Raw genomic sequence first — 12,029 nt, 5'->3', positions numbered from 1 at the left:
ACTTGGAAAGTAAAACTACTCAGTAAACTAAGAAATGGGGAACTATTTTTTACTTCAGATTAAGTTTTTTTAAAAGTATTTAAGTAAAAATGGCTCCAAATCAGATTTGGAGGAAACTGGTTACTAGTTGTAACTTATAAAGTCCTAAACGGCTTAGGCCCTGGGTATTTAAGAGAATGTCTTCTTCACTATGACCCGCATTGCCCATTGAGGTCATCTGAGGAGGTCCATCTCCAGTTACCGCCAACCTGTTTGGTGGCTACACAGATATGGGCCTTCTCGGCTGCTGCCCTGAGATTGTGGAATGCCCTCCCTACTGAGATACGATCCTCCCCATCTCTGGCAATTTTCAAAAAACACCTGAAAATCCATCTTTTCATCCAAGCTTTCCCAGCTTTTAAAAATTGTCTGTTTTTAATTTTATGGCTGTTTTAAAATGGTTGTATTGTTTTAACTTTTATATGTGTTTTAATTGTTTTAATGTTAACCGCTCAGAGAGTTTGGGCAGTATAGAAGTTTAATAAATAAATTAATAAATATCTCCATCTCTCTCTCTCACTCACTCTCTCTCTCTCTCACACACACACACACGCGCGCGCCTGCCACTGTCCATTTTTCACCACAACACTATCTCAGAAACAAACCACAATGTTGATGGTGGTGCAGTTGCCCATGGCAACATTTGATTTTTATGGTAACAAGCCAACCAAGAAGCTAGGAGATCACAATCCAATTGGAAGCCAGTGCCAGAAAACTAATCAGCAAGGGAAAAACAGGCCTCCAAAATGGCACCACGTTTTGTCTGAAATTGGGTTGTTTTGTTCCGAGCTTGAAACAGGCCCTTTATTTAAAGGACATTTTGTTTCAGGCTCAAAACACTCAAAACTGCCAATTTCGAGTCAAAACATTTTACGTGTACCTACTTGAGGGATGACCTAAATAGTGATCAAATAAATATGGTCATTGTGCTTTTCACTAGGAAACATATAATGCTCTGAAAATCTGTCTCATGGAATTTGAAAGTTTTTTAAAAAATTGGTAAATGCATTGCAAGTTGTAAATATTGCACTACTTCCCAATAAAACTATGCATGATAAACTTGCTCTTCATGCTGTGATGACATCTGGCTACGTTGATCTCTGTCTTTGGCTGACTTGTACAGTTTTAGCTACTTGTTAGTGTATATTGACAAACCTTGATCTTTTGAGGCTTATTCAGCCTTACTGTGCATAAATTGTATTTTTAAGATTGTGTGTTTTTCAAACAGTACCAGTGTTCATATTTCTGCAGATGCTTGCCAAAGGGCACAAGCTGCTTGTTGTTCACAAACATCCATTCATAAAAGATAGCATGCTCATCTGGGTTTATTTGAGGCAGTAGCTTTCTCTTAGTCTGTCTGGACATTACCCAGTCAGTAAGAATAACATATGAGGCTCATTGAGGTGGGGGGAACAAACAAACCACCACCATCATCAGAACTGGTGACTTGCCCATTATTTAGATGTACATGGAAAGTATCTTGGGTATGCATGTAAAAATGTATTATTTATGCGAAGCAGCCTTCACTGTGATCCAGCTAGAACAGAACAAAGAATGTGGGAGCAGTGTACTGGAAACAAACCAAACCAGTTAGCTCTCTGCCTGTGTTTGAAAAAAAGATTTTGTCTGTCTTATCACAAGGCATATTACAGACAAAACTGAACAAAATTTGAGGTAAATGCAAAACAACTCATGGACGGATTTGTTAATACACTTAAGCTTGTATGTCCTACACACATGTGCACCTATATTCTGAAGCTAAATGAGGGCAGGGATTACTCAGAACCAAATCTGCAAGTATGAAGACTATTCAGACCCCAGTCCAGACAATGCCGTGTCACATTAGAATAGTAATCTTAAAGGCAGGGAGAGCCGCTTCTCATTGCACTGTGAACGCAGTGCTGACCTCAATCTAGCTCCCAAATGGGGCTCCGTGGCCCCATTTGGGAGTTAGATGGCCAGCACTGTGTTCACAGCGTGGCCAGGAGAGGCTCTCCCTGCTGTAAGGCATGGAAGAGCCACTGCTGGCCACGCTACGAATGCCATGTGTCCCCATACGGGAGCCAGACTACGCTCCCCGTGTCTAACGTCAGAGATGGGGATGTGGCTACCCCCCTCATCTGATGTCAGAGGTAGGGGGTGGAAGAGCGGGGTCACAGTGGCAGCTGGACACGGGCTGCCACTGCTCTGGCCCCGCTACTGGTGGCAGTCTGGGATTTGTGCGAGAAGGCAGCTCCAAAGGAGGGAGAGAGGGGAAGGGAGGCTTGGATGGCATTGCAGCTGATGGATGAAGGGGAGGTGGAGAGATAAAACAGAGCAGAATTGTACCTTTTCTATGTGCTGCTGTCTTGTGAGTGAAGCAAAGGGAGTGGATTTCATTGAAGGAGGTCCAAGAGTCTGATCACTGAAGTCAGGAAGCAAGGAAGATGTATGATGTCATACTCTCACTTTGTTCTGTGGGCTTACTGTGAGTCACCAGTGAATCAAAGCACAACTGAGGTCACAGGGCAGTCAGGTACTAGAGCTGGCTCCTAGCAAGTCCAAGCAAGGAACAACCCAGTCTTTGTAATTAAAGGGTTCAGCAATTTTATGCTTGACTGGATATCCTTCTAAGGCAGTGCAAGGCAGATGGTGACATTTTTGTCCCACAAATAAACAAGAACACCAAAAACAGAGCCTGTTTATAGATTTTCCCTTCTAGGGTTTTTTAACATGGGGTGGAAAGGCAGGAAGGTTCAAGATTAGGAAGATGACAATTTTTTAATTAAAGGGTCAGAGGGAAAGTGAGTGGGTGAGGAGGCTTCTATGCAGATGGAACTTCAAGACAAGAGGCCATATTGGCATGTCAAACTGAATTGTCTTAGAATGTGTCCATTTTATTTTGGAATACTCACACTTACAGGACATGCCTTTTGTCCTTCCATCTTAAGTGGAATTTTACCTCAAATGGGAATTTCACTTGATTAAAACTTCAGGTATTCAGGGTGGTACTTTGCCTGCCCAGCCTGTTTGCTCCAGGTCAGGTAACATGACTAAGTGATTTTGGTCCAAACAAAGACTTGCTGCCCTCATGGCATCAGACGCTTGTCTCTGCAATGGCTTTGCTCATGGTGAGTGGTCAGTTCGAAAATGTGGGGAGGAACGCTGTCTCATAATAGATTGCACCTTGGAAGAGTGTGAAATACTGTGATTGTGTTCTGTCCCTCCCTTTTATGATGTTCCTGCAGTAACAACTCTTCACTATTCCTTCTTTTTGTGCATACCTGTGATGATTAATTGTGATCATCTGTGATTGTCATTGTGTCACTTTGGACACAAAGTGGTAAAAAGACTGATGGTATTGATACCTGTGTTGCTGAAAAAGTGTAAGTTAACATCAGCAGTTCAGTAGTTGTCATTTAAAAAAAAAAATTACAAGTGACTGGAAATTACTCTCCTCATAAAGAGGTTAGGTTGGGATGATGGGGCCACTGATTTTTGCTGTTGCTCAGCAACATAAAAGAATCTGGCAATAAGCCCAAAGAGAATTCTGTGGTAAGAATGCAAAGAGGACAAGCAGGTTTGTTAACATTCCTTGGCCACATTTGTCTGTGGTCTCAAAATCACCCACAGTAATTTCATTAAAAATGACAGATCTGTCATAGTTCCTTAAGGACTTGCAGTTTGAGAGTGGCTTCACAAGGTCAATATGCCGTTATTTATGTCGTCACATAGATGCCTGTGATTACACAGAGAGCATACCTGTTGCTCAGCCTGTCAGTGGCAGCAGTTTCTACAAACCATTCTGTCTGTTTTGTGCAAGCTCCTGTATTGACAGAAATCACTGTAGGATTTCTGTGGTTGTACATGCAGATGAGCCAGTTAGGAATGTGCTCAGATTGCAGTTTGAGCAGCAGTTCAAACCCTGTTTCGGAGCGGGGAGCGGGAGCTTTAAGAAAGAGAAGAGCAGGTCCTTACGTGCCGTTCGCCACTCCATGCAGCTTCCTGCTGGGGTGGCACTCAATCCAAGTACACCCACATGGTGCCAGTACGCACATGACATCCGTGTATGCTGTGCTGGCATCGTGCAGCAGTACTTGGGCCTAGCGCCACCCCAGCAGGAAGTTGCATGGGACGGTGAAGAGCAGGTAAGGACCTACTCTTTTCTCTCTTAAAACTCCCATTCCCCGCTCCCAACCAGGGTCGAACTGCTGTTTGAACCACAGTTTGAGCACATCCCTAGAGCCAGTTCACGATAACATAAGAACAGCCTTGCTGGGTCAGATGAAAGTAGAGTTCACAAGTAGGGCATGATGGCAAGAGCTCTGCTTTCTGGTTCCCCACTTTGCAACTGGTATTTGAAGGTACTGAGAGCTGCCTTGAATTATGGAAGCTTCCTTTAGCTATTATGGCTAACAGGTCACATCTTCAGCCCTCTCCGGCTGTTGCAGCAACTATACCAGCTCTGAGGTTGGAGGTTCAGATCAGCCGCATTTAATAGATGCTTCACATAGTTACACAACATCACATTTTTATACATGAAACATTGTACAATAGGCAGAGAGACAATGAAAGCCACTAGTCCTCTGTTGAGCCTGGTCTTTTCCCATATGCTCTCTTGCTTCTCCCTTGACGTCTTACACTGCTTTCCTTTGACTATGAAGTCCAAGTTGTTTCCTCAGTTTTACTCAGGGGGAAAATACTTCCTGAGTTTGCATGCATGTTAAGACACTACTTTGAGTGATTGATATTGATTGATAGGAGCAAGTGGCTGGAGCAAGAGTTGCTGACATGAATCCATTTGAGTAGATGACTGGCATAAGCACTCACAATATAGACAAACTAGCTTAACCTGCGCAGAGCATCTGTGCTGCTAGTATTTCTTTGCTCTCCTCACCAGCTGTCCCTTCCTTCCTTCTTTCTCTCTTCCCCACCCTTTTCTCTTTTTCTTTCTCCTCCACTCCCTCTTTTGTCCTCCTTTCTCCTTCCATCTCTCTTCCCCTCCCTAGTTTATCCCTTTCTTTATACTCTCTCTTTCCCCCTCTTTCTTTCTTTCCCTTCTTTCTTTCACTCTTTCCCTCACTTCTTTTTTATTTCTCGTTCTATCCTTCTTTCACGTTTTCTCTTTCTCTCTCCCTCCCTCTTTTCCTCTTCTGACTCTCTCTCTCTCCCTCTCTTGTTGGTGGTCTTGCAAGCCGCTACTCACAGGGTCTGGCTGCTCTCCTTCACCAGCAAGGAAAGGAAGGGTGCTTCTAGGAGTGCTGCCCTTGCAAAGATCCCGCTCTGAGTGCACAGGGGCTTGTGTCGGTGTGTGTAGCATGTTAGACTGGGACCTGGAGAGGGTTGCGCTGCTATCACATGTGTAGCTGTCTAAAGCACCAATTCCTGTTCCTTCTTGGGTAACCTCCCCTTCCTCAATGCTTTGTGTCTGTTGGGATCTCTCTCAGATGCTGTTATCCTACGCATGTGTGAGAGAAACATACAGAAGGCAAACAGATTGTTGGTGTGGTGACAGTCTTCTGCTCAGCTGCTCCCCCTGTGATCCCCCCTCCCTTGAGTGTGAGGGGAGGGCCAAGTGTTTTACTTTCGGTGCTTCACTGCTGTCCCCCACAAGTATGAGGGGCATCTGCGCTGCGCTCTCTCCCATGTGTGTGTGTGTGAGAGAGTAATATTAAGCTGCTCTTCTCTAAAAGAGGAAGAGGGGGATCATATGGTTCTGCTTGAGGGAATCTCTCAGTTCTCTCTCACTCTTGCTCTCTCACGCACACACGGACATACACTCACACTCTTCATTGCCATGCCCCTGCCACAGCCCCTGCTGTATTGCTCTGCATTGTTAATTTATGTAAGTGCAGCAATTCCAGCTCCTCCTTCTGATAGGCATGAAGCTGGCGACCACAGCCAACTGGAGGCAGGGCAGTGGAGCTGTGCTGGGCTTTCTCTACTTTGCAGTGCTGGCTCCCACAGCAGTTGCAAAGAGGGTTCACAGGCTTTTGTTGTGGCTGGCCTCTTCCCGGGAGAGTTGCTCCGCTTTGGCTTGCTGCTGGTGAGCCAGTCGTTTAAGAGAGGCTTGTGGTAATGCCCACATGGGCTCCATCTTTTTTTCTTCGCTTCCCTTCAAGTTGCCGCATGGCGGGGGTGTGTGTATCAGGTCAGGGTAGCCACCCCTTCCCCTCAGAGCCAGCGTGCATCTCCACTCAGTCAGCAGAGGGGAGAGAAGCATACCTGCTTGCTGCTTGGGAGTGAGGGAAGTCAGGGTAGCCACCCCTTCCCCTCAGAGCCAGCATGCGAAGAGGCAGCACATGAGACAGAAGGAGGCTGAGAGAAGGTGGTGAGATAGAAGGCTCTCCTTGGCCAGTCACGTTTTCATTGGTTGCAGTGGGGGCGGGGCTTGCCATGTACCATTTGCCATGGACCACCTAAGGGATGGATGGATGGATGGATAGATAGATAGATAGATAGTCGTGTATGTTGCTACTTGCATTGTTTAGATTACCAAGTCTCAGATCTAGAATACTTAAATTCTATAGATTCTTAACTTATCTGAAGAAAACTCAATGAAACAATCAATGTTCATTAAATATTAAGGCAACTTATAGTCAATGAATTACATAGTCTTCCTGAAAGAGCTGTGTTTTGGGCTAAAATAGGTTGCCATGTTAGCAGAGGAGTCTGCCTTTTAAAAAGCAATGAACAGAAACCGGAGCATGACTAAAAGCAAAAACAAAAACAAAAAATCTTGGAGAAAAGCCAACATTATTTTATACAGATGCTCTAGATTTTCATGTATACATGATGCTCAATTTTCCAAACTTGCTTTAATAAAAAACAAACAAACACTTGAAGTTTAAAGGAAAATCACTTATTGAGGACTTTTCTCCACATGGAGACAGCTGCAAGAAATACATCTTAAAAATTAGATTATCTTGTTCATGCATGCCACATTGTCTAGATAAACTAAAACAGGCAGGCCTTAAGCAGATTATTAAACCAATGTAAAAGGGAAAGAAATCTGTCTTCAGAAATTTAGAAGTCGGTTCAGCACTCTAATGTTGCGCATAACTGCTCCAATTTCTTCAACTCTAGTAGTACAAATGAGCTGCAAAATGGAAATTTAGACAGGGATTGGTAAATCATTTACTAGTTGTGTAATTGATGTATTTTGGCTGCTGCCTAATTAGGCAAATATGTTCATAAATTTTGATTTTGAATTTTAAACTTCCTTGAGAACCGGTTTAGTCTGTTAAAGATATTTCCTCCTTTGCTCTGTCACTCTAGTACTGTGGGACCAACATAGCTTTTAAGAATTGGATCTATTGTGAAAGATGATGCCATATGTAACCTCTCAAACTAGGTATGGCAGGGACAGCCATGGTAATTATTTATTTTGTTGCACAAACCACTTTGAGGATTCCTGAAAAGCAGTATAAATATGTTAATAGTTGTAGTTTGTTCAGGTTCCTTTTGCATTCACATATAAACAGGGAGTCTGATGTTTAACATCAACAGGCATTTTTGGGAGGGTGAGGGGAGCAGCAACCACCCCTAGCTTATATCCCAGTATTGTATCACCCCAGGCACTCTTCTAGCTCACTTCCATTATTGGCTTGCAGAAAAGTGCCTGAAGTGACAGAGCATGGAAGGGTTAGGTGGGTGAGGGGAAAAGGTTCAGCTCCCTTCAGCTACTTGCTCTATTAATGCAAAAAATAGATCTTGACCTCTCACTTTATTATACATGCCTGAGCCAGATTAACATACGTTTTGGGTGTCCCCAACAGGTCTAGTTCGACTCTGAGAGGGCAGTTCAAATGTGAGTGTTGACATCAGAGTTGCTTTAAGGATGGTTAAGTCAGTATTATATTGGAGATGGGGATACCAAGGCTGAGAGGGAATAGCTTGCCTGAGGGCACATACAGAATTAAAGGCAGTGGCAAGGTTCAGCCTGAGACTTTCCTGGCTGATGGCTCAGTTTCTTGGCCAGTTCATAGCTCATAGCTCATAGCTCATAGAATTTACAGCTCATAGAATTTAGGAAGTTGGGAGGCAGTAACAGTCTTGGGCATCAGTGAATTAAAGTGGACTGGAATAGGATATTTTCAGTTAGAAAATCATACTGTTTACTACTCAGGATACAAAAAACAAAGAAGGAACCATGTTGCTTTCATAGTCAAGAAGGATAATAGCAATGACAGTACTTGGGTACAATATAGTCAGTGACTGACTAATATCAATTAGATTTCGTGGACAACCTTTTAACATATTTATTTATTAGAAACATTTAATATATCGCTCACTCCGAAGACTCTGGGTGGTGTACAAAAACATATAGAGCAAGACAGCATTAAAATTACATTCTAAATTAAAAACTAAAGTAACTAACAAAAAGAAAAAACCAAATATGTAAATTACAGGGTAAAAGCCTGGCGAAAAAGAAAAGGCTTCAATAGAGATTTAAAAATCAATAAGGAAGGAGCTAAATGAATCTGAAGGGGAAAGGAGTTCCAGAGAAATGGGGCAGCAACCGAAAAGGCCCTTTCACTGGTCCTAGCGCTCCGAACCTCTCGGAAATCAGGGACCAACAAAAGGGCCATTTGAGAAGATCTGACCGGACGGGATGTAACTGGATGGGAGAGGCGGGTCTGTAGGTGGACAGGCATCAAAACCTGTAAGGCTTTGAAGGTCAAAACCGGGACCTTAAATTGAACTCGATAGCGAATAGGCAACCAGTGCAATGACTGACTATATGACAGATCTTCAAGTCTATGCCCCAACAACTGATGTAGAAGACAACATTGATGAGTTTTATGCTCAAATTCATTCTGAAATTGACAGAACATGCAAGCAAGATGTGCTGTTAGTGGCTGGAGACTGGAATGCCAAAGTTGGAAAAGGTAAGGAGGAAAACACAGTTGGCCTATATGGCCTAGGAAACAGAAACAAAACAAGAGAATGACTTACTAGTTTCTGTCAAGCCAATGATCTTTTCATTGCTAACACATTCTTCATTCAACCAAAGCAGCACCTATACACATGGATTTCACTAGATGGAGTACAGAGAAATCAAATTGATTACATTATTGGTGCAAGGAGGTGGAAAAGCTCAGTTATAACAGCAAAAACGTGGCCGGGGGCCAATTGTGGAACAGATCATGAAGTGTCCATGTACAAGTTCCAAGTCAAGCTAAAGCAGAAAAACAAAGCTATCCAGCTTCCATGATATGATCTTGAGAATGTACCCATCATTTTCAAGGAAAACATCAGGAACTGCTTTGAAGTTCTGAACCTCATTGATAGGGAACCAGAGGAACTGGGGGATAAAATCAAAGAAGTTGTTAAGGATGAATGTGAAAAGAGACTGCCAAAAATCAAGAAACAGAAGAAAGCAAAATGGATGTCATAACAGATGGTGGAAATTGCCAAGAGGAGGAGAGAAGCCAAAGTCAAGAAAAATAAAGACCTTAGGAAGGAACTTAATAGGGAATTTCAGAAAGTTTTGAGAAGAGACAAGGAGCAGTATTACAATGACATCTGTAAAGACCTTGAGGACGGAAATAGACAAGGAAAGTTTTCCAAAAGATCTCTGAACTCAGAAGGAGGTTCCAACCTTGAATTAATATGTTAAGGGATGCCACAGGACAAGATAGTAACTGATTCAGAGAAGATCAAGCAGAGATGGAAGGAGTATACTGAAAATCTGTACAGCAGGGTTGTCAACATCCAATATACCCTAGAATGGGCTTCCCCAACCTGCAGCCCTCCAGATGTTGATAAACTACAACTCCCAGCATCCCTAGCCATAATTTATTGTGGCTGGGTATGCTGGGAGTTTTAGTTCAGCAACATCTGGAGGGCCACAGGTTGGGGAAGCCTGATCCAGAAGATATTCCCTACTTGCAAGGACCTCTAGTATGAGAAGATGAAGTTAGATCAGCACTCTGGTCATTACCAAGTTGGAAGGCTAAAGGAATTGATGGAATAGCTACAGAAATATGACAGGCAACAGAAGAAGAATCAGTCAAGGCTCTAACCAAACTATGCCAGCAAATTTGGAGAATGAAACAGTGGCCAACAGATTGGAAGAGGCCAGTCTAAATACCCATACCAAAGAAAAGAGACTTAAGAGATTGTACAAACCATTGCACAATATCCCTAATTTTACGTGCTAGCAAAATAATGCTCAGGATCATCCAATGCAGATTAGAGCCCTATGTGGAAAGGGAAATGCCAGATGTTCAAGCTGGTTTCAGAAAAGGCCAAGGAACAAGAGACATCATTGCTGATGCACAGTGGGTAATTGAGAAAGCCAAAGAATACCAATAAGAAGTCAATGTGTGCTATATTGACTACAGAAAAGCCTTTGATTGCATTGACCATGTCAAGTTGTGGAATATCCTTAGGAAAATGGGCATCCCAGAACATCTCATTGTTCTCATGAGAAACCTATACACAAGACAAGAAGCCACAGTCCAGACGGAACATGGTGAAACAGACCGATTCCAGATCTGCAAAGGAGTAAGACAAGGCTGTATACTTTCTCCTTCTTTATTCAACTTATATGCTAAACATATACTGAGAGAAGCTGGATTGGAAGAAGATGAGCATGGCTTTAAAGTTGGAGGAAGGAACATCAATAACCTGCGCTACGCTGATGACACCACTCTGATAGTGGAGTATGTAGATACTCTAGTAATGAAAGTCAAGGAGCACAGTGAAAAAATGGGACTACGACTAAATGTAAAGAAGACTAAATTAAAGACAAGGGGTACAGCAACCAGCCCCAGAATTGATAACGAAGACATTGAAGTGATGGATAGCTTCTGTCTTTTAGGATTGACCATTAACAGTAAAGGATCCAACAGTCAAGAAATACGCCGTAGTCTAGCACTTGGTAGGGTTGCAATTAAGGCCTTGGAAAGGATATTTAGGTGCTGTAACGTGTCTATACCTACAAAGATTAGAATTGTTCAGACAATGGTTTTTCCTGTGACACTTTATGGATGCGAGAGCTGGACTTGGAAGAAGTAAGATAGAAAAAGTATTGACGCTTTTGGTGCTGGAGAAGACTTTTGAGGATACCACTGACAGCCACGAAAACAAACAAATGGAACATAAAACAAATAAATCCAGAATTTTCGCTCGAGACACAAATGAACTGGCTCAAACTCTCATACTTCAGACACATTATACGAAAACCCAGCTCCCTTGAGAAGTCCACAATGCTAGGAAAAGTTGAAGGAAAGAGAAGAGGATGACCAGCAGCAGGTGGATGGACTCGATTACGACAGCAATGAATGCACCACTGAGACACCTTAAAGACCAAGCTGGACAGATCATCCTGGAGAGAATCTATCTATGTGGTTGCTAAGAGTCAACACCGACTTGGCAGTACTCAATCAGTTCATCCATCCATCCATACATACATACATACTTGAGGATGTTGATACAATCTTAGCTCCCTGTATCTGTAGACTATATGGGGTGTCCAGGTGTTGTGAGATTTTCTGGAGCCAACCAAAAGCAGCCTTTGAAGAGAATAAGTAACATTCAGTACAATGAGCTGCTGACCCAGCCCCCACCCCGAGAAACCACACGCACACCCATGTACAGGAAATGCTTAAGAGTTGTAGACTTGAGATTGAGAGAAATGTGCCTTTATGTGTGACATGCTTTCCTATGTACTACAAACTCTGGAATTCCTTAGTTCCATTTGCATTGCATATGCATAGGTAGGAATAGTCAAGAGGGTACACCAGAGGACTGGCAGCAGGAGGGAGCAACAAGCACTTAATTAGGGACACTATGAATTGAGATTCCTGGGATTCCAGTGTGAGCCTAAAGCTTATGATGCATGAACCTAAGTGAATTATGTCTCTGCTATTAGTGTGTAGAAGAACCTGCACTTGATCTTAAGAACAGGGAGTAGCATCGAAACTTCATTTGTCACTCATGTAAGGTATTCCTGTGTGCCATAGCTGACTAAAAATACAAATTGGGAAGTCAGGAAAGTAAGG

The 12,029-nt window shown here is 42.9% G+C and overlaps 1 protein-coding gene and 1 long non-coding RNA gene across 25 annotated transcripts in view; one reads left to right on the top strand and one right to left on the bottom strand.

Moving 5' to 3' along the window:
- PLCB1 (phospholipase C beta 1) overlaps positions 1 to 12,029 on the top strand; it is an 807,198-nt gene that overhangs the window by 295,426 nt on the left and 499,743 nt on the right. The window lies entirely within an intron of this gene.
- Positions 1 to 12,029, bottom strand: part of LOC128340062 (uncharacterized) — a 173,083-nt gene that overhangs the window by 131,816 nt on the left and 29,238 nt on the right. Inside the window, exon 5 of one of the 2 annotated variants that reach the window (XR_008313432.1) lies at positions 6,897 to 7,117. The exons of the other annotated variant lie outside the window; for it this stretch is intronic. This is a non-coding gene — a long non-coding RNA (uncharacterized LOC128340062). Of the gene's footprint in view, positions 1 to 6,896; positions 7,118 to 12,029 lie in introns of those variants that run through there. 2 annotated transcript variants of the gene reach the window in all.

The sequence above is a fragment of the Hemicordylus capensis genome, chromosome 1, assembly GCF_027244095.1.
Source record: "Hemicordylus capensis ecotype Gifberg chromosome 1, rHemCap1.1.pri, whole genome shotgun sequence".
Classification (NCBI taxonomy): Eukaryota; Metazoa; Chordata; class Lepidosauria; order Squamata; family Cordylidae; genus Hemicordylus; species Hemicordylus capensis.
The sequence above is the reverse complement of the archived record's forward strand: the minus strand, read 5'-3'. Positions and strand labels throughout refer to the sequence as shown.